This window comes from Canis aureus, chromosome 25 (genome assembly GCF_053574225.1).
Source record: "Canis aureus isolate CA01 chromosome 25, VMU_Caureus_v.1.0, whole genome shotgun sequence".
NCBI lineage: Eukaryota > Metazoa > Chordata > Mammalia > Carnivora > Canidae > Canis > Canis aureus.
In genome coordinates, this window is record NC_135635.1 from 33,646,688 (window position 1) to 33,662,455 (window position 15,768).

At 43.9% G+C, this 15,768-nt stretch overlaps 1 protein-coding gene across 11 annotated transcripts in view; it reads left to right on the forward strand.

Moving 5' to 3' along the window:
• The window catches only part of GRIN2B (glutamate ionotropic receptor NMDA type subunit 2B), a 543,572-nt gene that overhangs the window by 512,872 nt on the left and 14,932 nt on the right, over positions 1-15,768 (forward strand). The window lies entirely within an intron of this gene.

The window sequence follows — 15,768 nt, forward strand, 5'->3', positions numbered from 1 at the left end:
CTTGATTTCTAAATTATTCAAGTTAAATTATACTTCTGATAATAAAAGAAAATGGCATAGATATATTTAGCATTTCATTTTTTATGTTTTGGATTTTTTTTAAAGATTTTATTTATTTATTCATGAGAAACACAGAGAGAGGCAGAGACACAGGCAGAGGGAGAAGCAGGCTCCATGCAAGGAGCCTAATGTGGGACTCGATCCCGGGACTCCAGGATCATACCCTGGGCCAAAGGCAGGTGCTAAACTGCTGAGCCACTAGGGATCCCCTATATTTAGTGTTTCAAATGGAAATCATAAAGCACATTCCAACATCACTTTATTAAGAGTCATGTGCTCCTCCTGTAATCCTGGTAATAGAAAGGACTGTATAGAGAACCCCATCTTATGGCTAAGGAGCCTCAATGAACTTATGTGTGGCAAAGTCCTAGCTGGAAGCCAGCACTTCTGATCCCTGGTTCAGGGCATCTTCCAGAAGGATGTATTGGCTTTTTGGAGTTATTGTCTCAGAGGGATTTTCGGTGAGGGTTCCTTCTGTATTTTCATTTCTACTGAAACCAAAAAAAGTTCCTTTCTTTCTGAACACAACCGAAAGTAGACAAATATTAACGTAAAGCCAGAGTTGTTCTCAAATATTGTAATTCTCTTCTGTTATTGGAGATATTTCTCTAAAGCCCAAATTGTTCTTAGGCCATAGAATTGCTTTCACAAGATTCTGAAAGTTGCACAGTAGGTTCAATTTAAAAACCTGAGCCTTGTTTTTATTTACTTATTTATTTTTTAAGATATTATTTATTTATTCATAAGAGACACAGAAAGAAAGGCAGAGACATAGGCAGAGGGAGAAGCAGGCTCCATGCAGGGAGCCCAATGTGGGACTCGATCCTGGGACTCCAGGATCATGCCCTGAGCCAAAGGCAGATGCTTAACCACTGAGCCACCCAGGCATCCCATGAGACTTATTTTTTTAAAAAGTTGGAGAAAGACAAGCTTCCACTCAAATCTTGGCTCTGGTTTTAAATAAGGGAAGCTTAAGAGTAGGTATCTGAATTCTGGTAGGAACCCCCAGTAAGGAATAGTTCAAACTTTGATCATGACCAGAGTTTCTCAAAAAACAAAACAAAAAACATAGACTCAACTGACCAGGTCACCCTATGCCACCCTGAGTCCTCTTACAGTGGAACTGTATCAGCAAGAACAGTCTAATGATAGGCTGAGGGGGCACCCAGTCAAGTCCCCCACCCCCAGCCGACTAATTGTCCTTCAAAGATGGGCTTCCCCAGCTGTTCCAGAATTGCTATTTCTCTGCATTTGTCACTCAAATATTTACCCTGATCATTTGATTTAAATATCTCTATTCTCTTCCTTTTATAAACCCCAAATAATTCTTTCAAAAATATAAATTATTCCCAGGAAACAAATTCTTGCATAATTCTAGAATAACCAAGAGATTGGGAAAGACTTCAGAAAGGTAGTTCTGATACAGAGTCTTGGAGCCTGTCAAAAAACTTATGCCAAAGCAGTTATCTGTGGTCTTTAACAAATTTTTCAGCTTCAATAGACTTCAGTTTTCTTTTTCTTTTTTTTTTTAGACTTCAGTTTTCTTAACTCTACACCCAGATATCAACCCACCTGCTTTCCCTTGACAAAGGTTGCCCAAAACAGTAGTTCCCAATTTTGTATATGTGCTGCCGAAGCGAGCACAGTAGTTCCCAAATTTGGTTGCCTATTGGAGTCATCTAAATGCTTTTAAAATGTTGATGCCTGGGTCTCATTCTCCAAAGATTCTATTCAATTATTCTGGGGTACAGCTTGGGCATTGGGCATTTTAAAACCACTACCCCAACAGGTGATTTTAATATGCAGCCCGAATGAGAATACACTACCATTGTCAGTGTATTTTGGAGAAAGGAAGTTTCATATTTTCTTCTCACTCAACTCAATGCTGCAGCTGTTGTCTGTGGTCATTTTCCACCTCATTATAGATCACCACTCCACAGATGGTCACCTCCTGGAGCTCCTGGACCTCTCTCCTATTCTACTGCAGTTGCAGAATGAATATAGGGGAGCTTCAATTTACTGTTATCATCCAGTTTTTTAATATTGCATACCACCACAATACACGGCTAGAGATAGATATACTGAAAAGTTAGTCTATCTAAAGGAACTTCTCTACATTTAAATTTAAAATTTGAGATGGACATTAAATATGACTATTCCCATGATCATAGAAGGGAAACCAAAAAGCTACACCTATTATAAGAGATTATGGATATACCATAATTCCTGGATTTACTCCACAAATAGAATGACCTATATGACCTTCTAAAGATGTACTTCTTTTTTCAGCCTTGCATAGCTTGAGTTCTGATTCTCCATCCCTCTCAGCTAGGGACACTTACTCTCACTGATGTTGTTCTTTGCCTAGGAATTAACCCCCTCTCATCTGCCAGCCAGGGAATGCCAGGCAATCCCTACGGCATTGTGATCCTCATAAGAACATGCCCATCATCTGAATAATTCAGCTAGTCTGACATCACCGGGGGCTTCATCAGGACATCCAAGGGTGGGCTTCAGTCTTCCAAATCCAATTGTCTTTAAGGTTTCCCCACTACAGTAGGTGGCAGGTTCTTTTCAGGTTGACCAGTAGGCACCCCCAGTATCACCCAACAGATAATGGTATCTAAATTAAAGGTTGAAATCTGGAGCCTGCAGGCTGATTCCAGCTGGAAACTGGATTTTTTTTATTGGCACTGTTTTTTTGAATATTTAAACTTGAATGCCTCTAGATAGTATTAGCTCTTGAGGTTAGCACAATCCATATCATTTCTCATTACTTGTCATACCTTAAAAGCTAGTTCAGTCTGCAATGCTCTCCCCCTTCCCTACTACCTCCCCTTGACACACACACACATTCACAAGTCCTTCCTCCTAATTGCTGCAGCCTACTCAACAAAGTTGTATTTCCATCATGGAAATAGCATGTCTTATTTCAAAGCAAAACAGTGAGCATGTTTTATTTTTCCTCCTGCTCTCAGTCTGTGTACCAAGGTCCCACCAATAACTACTAAAATGGCCCACTACATATGTAGACCACTTACATCATTTAAGTACACACACACAAGCCTTGAATGTCAAGTTTTTCTTTCTCTCCTTTGCCCTTTTTTTTTGAGATTAATATTTGGGTAGATCCTTTCTTAATCCCAAAGCACAGAGCAGTGCAAATTTTCTGCTAAGAAACCCTTCAGACATCAAAGGAGAGAGGATTTTTTTCCCCTTAAGTTACACCTAAAATAAACTATCATTTGATGTGCATGTATTACTTTCCAGGCCTATTCCTTCATGATCTCATGTAAGCCTCTTAATAAATCCATGTCACAAATGTTATTATTGACTTTTGGAGAGATTCATCAACTTGCCCAAAACCACAAAGCTGTTGTTTAAAATGATTAAAGAAGACGATGTAAGTGATACAAACTTTACTTAATATTTCATGAAGTGGGCAATCTCTATCCCCAAGGGTCTGGAGACCTGCAAAAGGGGGCAGAAGACAGGAGGCTTGTATAAGACAAAGAATAAGGAACAACAGGGTAAGTATACAGCTCAGAGTTGGCTTGGCATTTGAGGATTGGCTGACTGGATATCCTGTGTTTCTGGTCAAGCAGAGCATTTACAGGGATGCAAAGATGTTTTTAAGATTTATTTATTTATTCATGAGAGACAGAGAGACAGAGACAGAGACACAGGCAGAGGGAGAAGCAGGCTCCCTTCAGGGAGCCCGATGCTAGATTTGATCCGGGAACCCTGGGATCATGCCCTGAGCCAAAAGGCAGACACTCAACCACTGAACTACTCAGGTGCCCCAGGGATGCAAAGTTTTATATCTGAGTTTTTGTTTGCTAATGTGGCATCCCATGCAGGAGTGACTCCCTCTTGGGCCTAGAAATTTATATCAGTACTATTAAGTAAATAGTTTCCCATGCATCCTTACTTGCCCAGCAGTTCAATACCAGCAAAGCTGATCCCAGACACCCCACTCTAACCATGAAGTCAAACAGCCTTACAGAGCTACTACTGAAAGGAGTAAACAATAAATAAAGCAATTCAGGAAACTATGGTGTACTCTGGTTAAATATATCATCTTATGTCTAGTAATGGCTTGATATTCATTTTCCTGTTTCTGATACCAACATTAGTTACCTATACTTACTTAGACACCAATCTTGGCAAATCTTGTCCCTTTGGGCCCTATAACACTCTGCTTTATCCAAAGTGTCACAGTTGGTAGCCACTCAGAGAAAGTCATACACAAATGATCTTTGCAAGTGAAAACAGCCACTATAAATACTGTCTATTGAATACTTAACAATTACCAGCCCCGTGCTAAATATTTCACATACATCATCTCATTTGCTCTTCATGTTAATGCTGGGACAAATCATATTTCCCTCCCTCTCATTTTATGGAGAAGGGAATTGGGTTGTAGTGAGGTTATTTAACTTACCTGGAGTTCACAGGTGGAACAGATCCCTCTTACCCCAGAACCTTTCCACTAGAGAGCCTCTGAAGGCCTACACCGCCCCTAAGGCATATTATCTTTGCAGCAGCCTGCCGTCTTGCCATGCCTAGTCCAGAGGTTTTCAACTCTAGCTATAGAGTTACTTGAGGATACTTTTAAAATACAGTTGCTAAGCGCTCAGTATTTTGTAAAAGCTGGTTGGCTGATGCTAACACGGAGCCAAGGTTGGGAACAAGTGATTTCATTTAATGGCATAGAATAAAATGAGGGCCACCAGATGAAGGAGAGGCTGGAACAGAACCTCTGTGGCTCAGTGAATGCAAAAAGGATTCGTGGCAAAAATATAGAAAACCCAGAAATATTTTTTGCCCCATATGTCCTTTGGGGACGTCAGTTATTAAGTTGGGCTCCCAGGCTTCCCATGCATCCTTGCTCACCCTGCTTTGTGATACTAGAGTCTCTGCAAGCTTCATTTCTCCTTTGCCAGCCCCTCAATGTGAGGCTCTGCCAATAGAGGGCGCTGGAGGGGCACTGGGAGGCTCGTGGACCAGCCTCTCCTCCTGCAGCTGGCCCCATCTGTCCCACCCACACTGGTGGCCAGTTCCCAGGATTCCAGAACTTGCTCCAGCCAGTTTCTTCAGTCAGCCAGCTTGCGCTCCTTCAGCAGCCCTGTTCTCGCCACAGGGCTGACTCTCAACCTTGCACAGCTCTCTCAGTGAAGTCCCTTCCTGTGCCCTCTTCCCTCGTGTTAAGGGTGAAAGCGCTTCTCCATCGAGTTGTTTTTCACCTTCCCAGTAAACAATTACTCCGCAAAAAATTCTTCAAGTTGAATTTTCCCTATTCAGTCTACTGCTGTGGTTTTGGTTTCCTTACTGAACCCTGATGACCACATTGGGCTCCCTGAAAAACTGGTTTTCAGCACCAATCACTCTCATTATAGCCCAGGTGACAGATCACAAAGTGAGGATGGGAAAAAGATTTGCACAGGCTCCCCCATGAAGCCTGGATAAGCACGTCTGTGTTATACAAATAACAGATGTCATGTTTCAGGAAACAGATCTCTTGGGTGTGGTCGGAATATAGAGATCTATCTCAATTGATGATTTTGGTGAAGAAAAGACCCCCTGAGCTAAACTTACTTATTCTATGACAGTTAATGTTGGACTTCTGCTTCGCTTTCATTGCTATATCACAATGGTAGAAGAATTCAAGTTCATTAATTTGCAAACTGTGTATAAGTAGGAGACATATTTCCTGATGACTTTATATAGATTATTCTATTTACATAAGATTAGTTACATAATATATAATTTATAATTCATTTTCTATGTAACTTATTTAATAATAATTTATATGAGTAGATGCTTATTTTTTATGTGTTATGTTTATCCTGGTGATAGTGGTGCAGGGGAAGAGATAAGGAAGTCTTAATTAGTTTGTCTAAGTCTCTCTCTCTCTCTTTTTTTTTTTTTTTTTTTTTTAGTGTAAACTTACTGGCAAATTTTGGTAAAGTTGGTCTGCTCCAAGTTAACAATGATAACAAAAATCAGGTGGGGGCTGTGTAGATGATGTGAAGATGCTAGGGAAAGAGCAGAGCTTCTGCTACTTCTACTTATTTTCATTCATTCATCCAAATGTTTACTGAGTGTCTACAATGTACAGGACATTGTTCTAGGAGTTAAAGATACAGGAGCTTGCAAAACAAGGTCCTTTTCTTGCAAAAAGAAAGGTCCTGCCCGAGTTAGTATTTAATTGGGTGGAGTCTTGAAAAATCATCCACAGCCCAACGAATTCAGGGATTAACTTCCAGCCAGGATGCTACTCGTGCCCACTGCATTTGGCCCCACATAGAAGAGGCTTTGATTCTGGAATGGACGCATTAATTTCAGAGAAAGATTCTCTCTGAGACAGAATCACTTTGAAGAATCCCTCCAAAATAGATTATGGAAACCATACTGAATTGAAGTGAGAAATAGATAGACGTAAGAGTGTAGAGAACTCTGGAACTGGGGGGATTTGGGAAGGGTGGAGAAGAGGACAGAAAAAGCTAAGTGACCCCAGAAAACAAAGTGCTTCCATACCATTGTCTTTTTGAGTCCCACACTGGCCCTGACAGGTAAGAAGGCAGATGGTAGTATTATCCTGTAACAGATGAGAGCACTGGGGAGAAAGTGACTTGTCCAAGGTCATGAAGTGAGTAAAAGGTGGATCCCAGGTTGTCCAAGCCCAGCACTCTCTCCACTGCACCATGCTACTTTCATGATGAATGGCACAGATAATTGCAGAAATTTATGAAAAGAAAAATGTAACATAAGGTGACGAGACTATTGTGACAGAAGGGAAGGTAAAATGGAACCAAATACAGAGACAGATGCACAGCCTTCCTTCTGACTCTGATTTAGTCACTCTTACAAAACCTTCACGTGAAGAAAACAACTTGGCAGATTCTTTCCAAACATTTACCACCAAGAATTGAATTGTATGGACCCACGAAACGTGCTTTGGCTCTTCTTAGCATGGCGTCACAGTGCTGCTATGTCATTGCACAGATGTACCTGCGGAACTTCCAAAGTGAGGGCTACATTTTAGCCCTATTTCTGCTGGTCTGCGATCTGATTTCCCACAAAGTTGAGCCTGTACCGGAGCCTCTGACTGCAGCGTCGCTCCCTCACCATCCTGCTAAGTCAACAAGTACAGATGTCTTCCTTACAGGCAGGAAGATGTGCCGAGTTCTTGCGAAGGCACTGCCGTGCTGTAACCTCCGGTATTTCAGGCTCTACACTATTTCTGCCCCATCCTGTAGAGTCTGTAGGGTGGCGATCCCCTCTCTCCCACATCATCCCATAACTCATTGCCGTTCCTATCTAAGTGGGAGAGAGAAATGGATGAGGGAACCTCTAGGCTGCCACATAGCCACTGGAGGAATTTCTAGCACCCTCCACAAACCCAGCCTTGGCCATTGAGATGCTCTCCTGCCATACTGTCAAGGGTGCTAAGCACTCAGCCCCTAATTATCTGAAGATGAAGGTCCCTGAATCACCCAGTACCTTTGCTCTTGTGCCCTATCGTCCCCTCTGTGGGCTTAGAGCCATGATGGATCCTGCCTTCCAGGGTGACCATCAGAGACGCAGGATCCACAGGATTGATTGCAAAATAGTTGAGAGGAGGGGAAAGGCGAAGGCGCCACCTCACCTGGGAAGAGATCTTCTCAAGAAAGTTTGGAAAAAGGACTGGATGCTTCACTACACAATTTTGTAAGGAATGGTAGAAAGGAGGGTAGAAAGACCTAAATATAGACACAGACATACACCCTTCCCTGTGATTAATTTGCCCTTCCCAGTAACAAAACAAAACAAAACAAAAACATAGAAAGCCAAATCTTCCTCTCCTTGTCCACATGAAAATGAATGTCAGACATGGGTCAGGTTTCTATTTTTAATTTAAACCTTTCTCACCGTTCTTAGTTGTTTTTTGTTTTGTTTTGTTTTGTTTTCTTGACATGCCTCAGGCTTAGCTTCTCCACCCTGGCACGAGAAGCCCGAGGAAGGAAGATGCCAGCAGTTCTCCAGAGTGGCAGGATCAGTCAGGCACCGTGACCTCAAGGGAATGCTTTCCACATTAGGGCAGCCTGTCACTCCTGCGCGCCTCGCAGGAGGCCAACCCGGCTCTCACTGCCAACTTCTTACCCTGGTGTTGTTGGCTCATAAAAACAGAGTCATATCCTGGGCCTGTATGCATGTCAACCCGATGGATCCTTCAGGAGAAACCAGCGGCATCGCTCACACTGGTTTCTCCCCCTGCAGTCTGGACCCATGCTCCCTTCTAACTGTAGAAACATCCTCAGCCACTCTGCCAGTTAGTCCAGAGCAGATTCTAAGTTAGCCTTTACAATTTAGATCCCAGGTAGCTTCATGTTTGGATGTTTTGGAAAGGAAGAATAATAACTTTGCTTTGCTCAAGCCCCTGCAGTGTCCCAGTGTCCTGGAGCTTCACAGCCTACATCCTTCAGACTCACTCAGCACCCTTTTTTGTCCTCTCACAAATGCAACCGTACCCTGGCAGAGCCTGGCAGGGGTGAACCCTCTGCCCCAGAACAGCAGAGCCACTCAGAGCCAACAGCCAAATGAGAGTGGGACACAGAGGCCCCATCCACGGGGAGAGTGTGATTCCATTGGCTGTAATCTAGCCTTCCTTGGTCTGAGGTGGTTTCACCCCACCCCTGCCCTGCCTCACCTTATGAATAGCATTGCAAGACCATTACTAACCCTTCTAACATCACAAGCTCTTATGTGGACAGACCAACTCTTTCTACCACCTTACCGAGTAACCCAATTTGTGTAGCTCTACATCCCTTGCATCCTGCAAGATCACAGGGAATGTGCAAGCTGGGAGGAGTTGCTTACTTCAGGGGAAATTGACTGCAGTTTGCAAATAGGCTCCCTGACAAAAATGCACCCCCTTTGCCCTGTGAGTTCTCATTTCTTGTATAGCCTTTCCATTCTCCTGTACATCCAGGCTCAAAGCCTGGGTCATCTTTGACTCTCCTCGGGTCCCCATCCAACATGAATCAGTTGCCAAGTCCTGTCAAATCTGCTTGTGAAAAACACTCTGCTCCCCTTCTGTCTGTCTGGTCAGGCCCTCTGATCTCCTGGGGACACTGGCAGTGGTGTCCTGAAGGGTCCTCTGTGCTAAGAGCTCCATGCTAATCCCTCCTTCAAACCTGCTAGGCTGACCTCACAATGCCACACAGCTCTGGCCATCCCCTCCACCCCTCAAGCTATCTATGGCTCGCTACTGCCTATGTGTGAAATGTACTTCCCCTGACATTATATGCTGTCCTCATTTTCTAGCCTCCTTGTCCAGTGTTCCCTTACACAGTCCGAGCTGAAGCCTACCTGGTTTATCTACTGTTTCTTGGTCACACTTTCAGGCAGATATTCCTACTCATACTCCCCATTTAAGAAGAACACTCCTGTGCTTCTCCTCTACTAAAACACTGAACATTTCTGTGACCAGATGTGTGGGTCTCCACTCACCAAGTGATTTTGTGACACCAGCTGGGTGTTCCACAATTCAGTTTAGTTCTGACACTATGTACCTAGATAAAGCATCAGATCGCATAGGTAAGGGGCTCAGTGCCACAAGAGTGCCCCTGCCATGCCAATAACAAGTCCAGGTTGTCAACTGTGCTTCTAACTTACCAGCATTACACCAGCAGTTCCTAGGACATTTCCTAGGGTTCAAGTAATTTGCAAGATGGCTCACGGAACTCAACATTTTACCTACTCTACTACCAGTCTATTCTGAAAAGATATAACTCGGGAGCAGCCTAATGGAAAAGATGCATGGGGCCAGCTGTGGGGAAGGGGCACAGAGCTCCTGTGCCTTCTCCAGGTGTGTCACTCGCCCGGTGACACCTCCACGTGTCCACTAACCTGGAATATCTCCAAACACCATTGCTTTGGGCTCTCGCGGGGGCTTCATTGTAGAGGCGTAATTGATTAAATTATTGGCCAGGAGTGATTAAGTCCATCTCAGGCTCCTCTCCTCTCCCAGGGATGGAGGTGGGGGTAAGGTGGGTCTGAAGGGTCCAACCCTCCAGTTCACAGGGTTGGTTCCCCAGGCAGGGCAGCCAGCCCCAACCTGTGGTTATCCTGGGTCTTTCCAAAAGTCTCCTGGTGTACTTCAGTGTAGGTGTGGTTGAAAGGTGCTTATTATGAATAACAAAACACACCTTTATGTCTCTTATCTCTTAGGAAATTCCAAGAGTTTTTGAAGCTCTGTGCCAGATATGGTAATAAAGACCAAATAAATATTTCTTATTATAATCACAACACCCCACCTCCTCCACTCAAAATGCTCCGCCAAACATTATCTCCTCCTTAGAGCCTTTTGCAGTCACCCCAACAAATGTGGCCTCTTCTTCCCATGATGCCACATCGCCTGCATGCCCATTTTTTTCTGCCTGGTCTCAAGATCACAGCTAGGTTGGTAGGTTCCAGTGAGACAGACCACCGCCAATGCTTCTTTGCACTCAGAGGTATGAGCAAGGGCTCAGCACAGAGTGCAGGTTGAAACAATGCTTGTTAAATGCAATGCACAGATTGGGGCAAGAAAGTGCAACTTTGTTTTTCTTTATATTTTTGTTTTCCTTTTCATCTTCTCCTTTTCTCAACAAATATTTGAACATCCACTCTACACCAAGCAAATGCTTGTTACCAAACATACAACAGTGATCAGACCTGACAAAAATCGCTTCCCTAGTGATCTGGTGAGATGATCCATAAATATGTAAGAGAGCTAGCATGCCAGATGGGAATTAATACTGTGAGGAAAAGGGAAACAGGGAGAGAGTCTGGGGGCACTGGCCAGGAAGGACTCCCTGAGAAGGTTCCATGTGAGCAGAGAAGGAGTGAGCCCTACAGCAGTCCTGAAGAATGCAGGGAAGAGCATTCTCTGCAATAGGAATGGCCAGTGCAAAGGCCCAGTGTAGGGTATATTTGTGGTGTGTTGGGGAAATAGCTGGGTGAAAGGGGCAAAAAGGAGAAACAGCATATGCAGTGTTCTCTCTTTTGCCTTTCTACCTTCACTGACTTCTAAGCCAGGCTTGCCGTCATGACAGACAAAATCAATACTAGCAGTGCCCAGGGCTTAGAGGGATTGAACCCTGAGTCCCTTTCCCTAGTCCCCAATCGGTGGAAGGCATACCAGCTCTGGCGAAGTAATATAATAAAAGGCCTATTTTCTCTGAAAAATCCTCATTTACCAGTTAATTGTATTGCTAACATAGCATTTGGATGGCTGCCTAGCTTTCTGTAGCTCTGGCATTTCAGCATCCTGTCCCTGTGACTGATTCCCAGGTGCAGAGGATCTAGAGGCAAACAGAAACCAGATAGGCACAGAGAACCCAAAGGGAGTGGCAGACAGCCCAGCAGCCTAGTGGGGGGGCAGCGAGCACACCCCTAAACACGAGGGAGCAGGGAGCAGCTGTGTCTGACCGAGGAGGGAGGGCCCTGCCAGCAACACCAGGCCATTGGGACACATGCTACTGGACTTCCATTTTGACATCTGCCAAGGGATAAATCTTGTTACATTATGGGGGGAGGTCTCACAAGTGGACTGCCCTGCTCAGGTTTCTTTAACCTTTGACTTGTCTGGATGTATCTTTATTCCCACCCTCTCTCGTGCTTTTGGCTTTGCTGTGAAAGCACACATTCATCGCCACCTCAGAATTTCTAGCAGCACGAGGCTGAGGATCACTCCATCTCGGGGCCAGTGTGTGTAGGGTCCCTAAATCAGCACTCACAGAAATGCTGATCTGCAAACAGCCCTGCTTGTTATTTAAGGTCCATGTTGCCCCTTAGTTTTAAACATCCTTCAACTTTAAAACTTCTCTGTTCACCCACAGAGAATGCACCCCAGTTTTTCACCTCGCTGAGTCAGGATTTCTCAGCTGATGGAAAGCAGCCCTGGGCATCTTCATGTTTGCCTTCACAGTAGCAATAGTTGAACGAAGCACAAAGGTGTGACACCACATACTTGTGTCAGACAGTCCTCGCCATGCTGAGGTCAGGGCGTTATTCTACTGTGTAGATGAGAAATTATGAAGTGAATGACCACGTAATATTCTTCGGGTCTTTGTGTTGATCATTTTTATTGTTCTTAAGGGATTGTATGATTCAGGGCTAATCGAGAAGAGAAAACCAAATGTTTTTTGAGCATGTTCTGAGTGCCAGGCAGTGGGTCAGGTACTTCGGGTTTTCAGGTTTAATGAGGCAGGAACAGGGTGAGGTAAGTATTATTAGTCTTGTGCTCACCACGGAGGGAACAAAAGTTGGGCGAGGGGAAGGAACCCTTTTTTCCCATGGCTACACAATTTTGGTGACAGCTGTGAGGTCCATCTGACTCCACAGCTCATGTGCTCTTACAACCCCCACTGCTCCTGAATCTGGAGAAGGAAGAAACCTCACAATGTACCAAGCACTGAAATTCCAAGTTGATCTGAAAAAACAGCATGTTGGAACTTTGGGTGAATGGTCGCCCTGGTAACGAAGCTGCTTCCTGCAGAGTGTGCCAACAGCACACTGGGGGCTTATTCCAGGTGTGGGCAAAGCAGCTTGGAATCCAGGAGCAGTATAAGAAGAGTGAGAAATAAAGGACCGCAGGAGTTCACGAGCAAGGTCATTCACTCAAAAGTCTGGGTCATCTTATTTCCCCTAACAGAGCCTCCGGCTGGTGTGCCAGATCTGATGTGGATGGCAGCACACGGCCTTGTACTCTCCTCCAGACTCTCAGGCCACAGATTCTGTTTCTTCGCAACTCGACTCACTCTTTTCCCGGGTACATAAACCAGCCAGGCCTCTCCTGTGCTGAAAAATGCCCTCCTCCGTTTCTGGGACCGCTTTCAGCTATCATCTCTTTTAATTCCCATCACAGACGAGACTCCAGAAAGAGTAGCCATGCCCTACATTTATTGAGAGATAATTAGAGAGAGAGAGAGAGAGAAACTAGGTGCCATTCACTGGACCAGGTGGCTTATGTCATTTTTCTGATGACTACCCATGACTACCCGCTAGGTCCTAAGCTAGTGTCATACCCATTCTATAGAGTGGTAAACTAAGATTACATAATTTACCAAGGCTACACAGCAAGAAGTGTCAAAATGAGGTTCAGACTCAAGTCATCTGAGAATATAAGGGATTTTCATCCTTTTCTTGTTTACTGATCTAGCTCTAGAATTAGACAAATGCCCCAGAGTGGACATTCAATCAATATTAGCTGAGCCAATGAATCTGTCATTGGAGGCTCTCCCTTAATCACGGTGCGATGCTGTCCCTGTTGCATTTCTTACTGCTACAACACTGGGCTGCCCTTTCTTGCCACCTGACTTCTTCCTCACCTCCCTAGCCTTGGCCTTACCCCTAAACTTGCTCTGAACAAACTAGTGAGCACCTTCGAGGCTTCCGCTGTGTGATATGACTGTTGAAAATTCCTTGTTCAAAGTCCCTTTCCTTTGTGGTGTGGCCATCCCTGGAAATTTTCTTCACACCTCTCTGGCTGTTTTCAGGAATTTTTTAAACTATGTTTCTTCTTTGCAGCCCACCTCTCAAATATTGGAAGGCTTCCCTTTTAGCCCCTGATTTTTATTGCACACACACACACACACACACACACACACACGCTCATTGGCATCTAATGCTTATATTGCCAAAACAGATCTATAGTTTCCAAGTCTATACCTGTAAGCAAACCTACGTCCAAGCTCCAATATAATCTTTCTGCCTATCTGTTCGTGCTACACCTAGAGGTCTCTTGGTAGCCTCAAATGTGCCCTCTCTAAAATAGAACTCACCAGTTTGTCCTCCATACCTGCTCCTTCTCCTGCAGCCCCTATCTTAGCAGATGGCACTACCATCTGCTGGCTGCCCAAAGCAAATCCAGGTGCCACTGCACACACCGAATAGTCAACATTCTTGTCCACTCAATTGGCAGCTCTCAGACCTGCCCCTCTCTTCTTCACCCCTCTTCCAGCGTAACCCCATTTTCCCCACAGCATCCCTGCTATCTCTTTGAAACACTGCACTGTCTGTGTCATTCGAGAGACAAACATCCATTAATTTAAGCTCCCTGCCACCTACAAGATAGAGTCTAAACTCCTTGTATACCACGGACTCCTCATAATCAAGCCCTGTCCACTTTCCCTGCCTCATGTCCTTTCAACTTCAGGCAAACACCATCTGCTCCACTAAGTTGCATTTTATGAAAGGCATCATGACCTTTCCTTCGCATATGTCTTCCCGTCCTTGGGACCCTCTCCCCTTTCTCTCCACCCCACTCCATCTTCCCAGGTCCTTCCTCTGCTTCATATCCTTGTTACTCAGCAAGACTCTGGTCCAGGGTTCCTACACCATCTCTTCTGTTGATGTTTCCCCAATGCCTTTCACTTCAGGCACAATTAAGGGCCCACTCCCTTTTCCTCTCACAGTGGCCAGGACACTTTTCCTTGTTGGCACCATGACATTGAATTTTAAAACGAAGGCAAGGACCAGACATCTTTGTGTTAACAGGGCCCGTCGTGAAAACTAAGGGTTCTTAGTTTTTCACTTAATGAAAACTCATTTCCAAATAAATGACTTGGTGAGTCAGTAACTAAGAGAAGGAATGACTGAGAAAAACTCAATTCAGGGCCCTGGCTACCCAGAAGTCACTTAGTCAGTGTGATACAAATGAGAAAAGATCCTCAGATAGGAGAATGATTGGGTTCAGAGACCGTTGACTTCTCTGAACTTAATTATATTTCTTTTTCAATTAGAATTGTCTTAACTACTCCTCCAGCAATTCTGTAGCTGCGCTACTTGTAAACCTCAGAAGGGAATATATCATTTAACTTAGGCTCAATGCTGTGTAATTAAACAGCAACTTCAGTGCATGTCATTTCTCGTAAATGCCAGTTATGATACTTTCATTTTTAAAGAAATGAAATTTGGACCAGTGGCTGAGGGAGAACTAGAGGATTGAGTCATTCATCTATACCAGCCAAGGCAATGTGGTGAAACACATGAGTTAGGGTACCATTCTTCAGCCGTGTGTCTCAACCCAGTAGTAAGTTGTGAAATCAGTTTAGGGACATCTGTCTAGCCTTTTTAATGAAATAAAGCAGAACAAAATAAAACGAAAATACCAAGGAACATTCCGTAGAACAAAGATAAGTATTAGTTCGTGCAACTTTCGTTTCAGGTGTGTGTGTGTGTGTGTGCGCTCATGCGAGTGTGTATGCACATACATGCACACGTGTGTGTGTGTGTGTGTGTGTGTGTGTGTGTGTATCATAGGTCATACTGTAATATTTCCTATGGTCACCATCAGAAAGCTAGAAAACACTGGTTAAGAGGGTGAACTTTATTAAATATTATTAACAATGAGCTTCATTGCCAACCCCCTAGGTGGCTTTAGACAATTGTTTTACCTCTCTAAGTTTTGGTTTTCTCTTCTATAGAATAAGAATAATAACCCTCACTTCTTAGCATTATTATGGGGATTAAATGTGTTTAAAACATGTAAAGCAAGTACTTAGAATAGTGCTTGTGACAGTGAGAAGTTTATGGATTTTAATGGGATTATCATTATTATGATCTATAATGAAAAACTAGACTGGGTTTGGACTATCACCTCATAAAGAAGAGACAATAGATTTGCAGAACACTGGATCATAGATACACATGAGCACAAATCCAATGTGAGAAACAGAA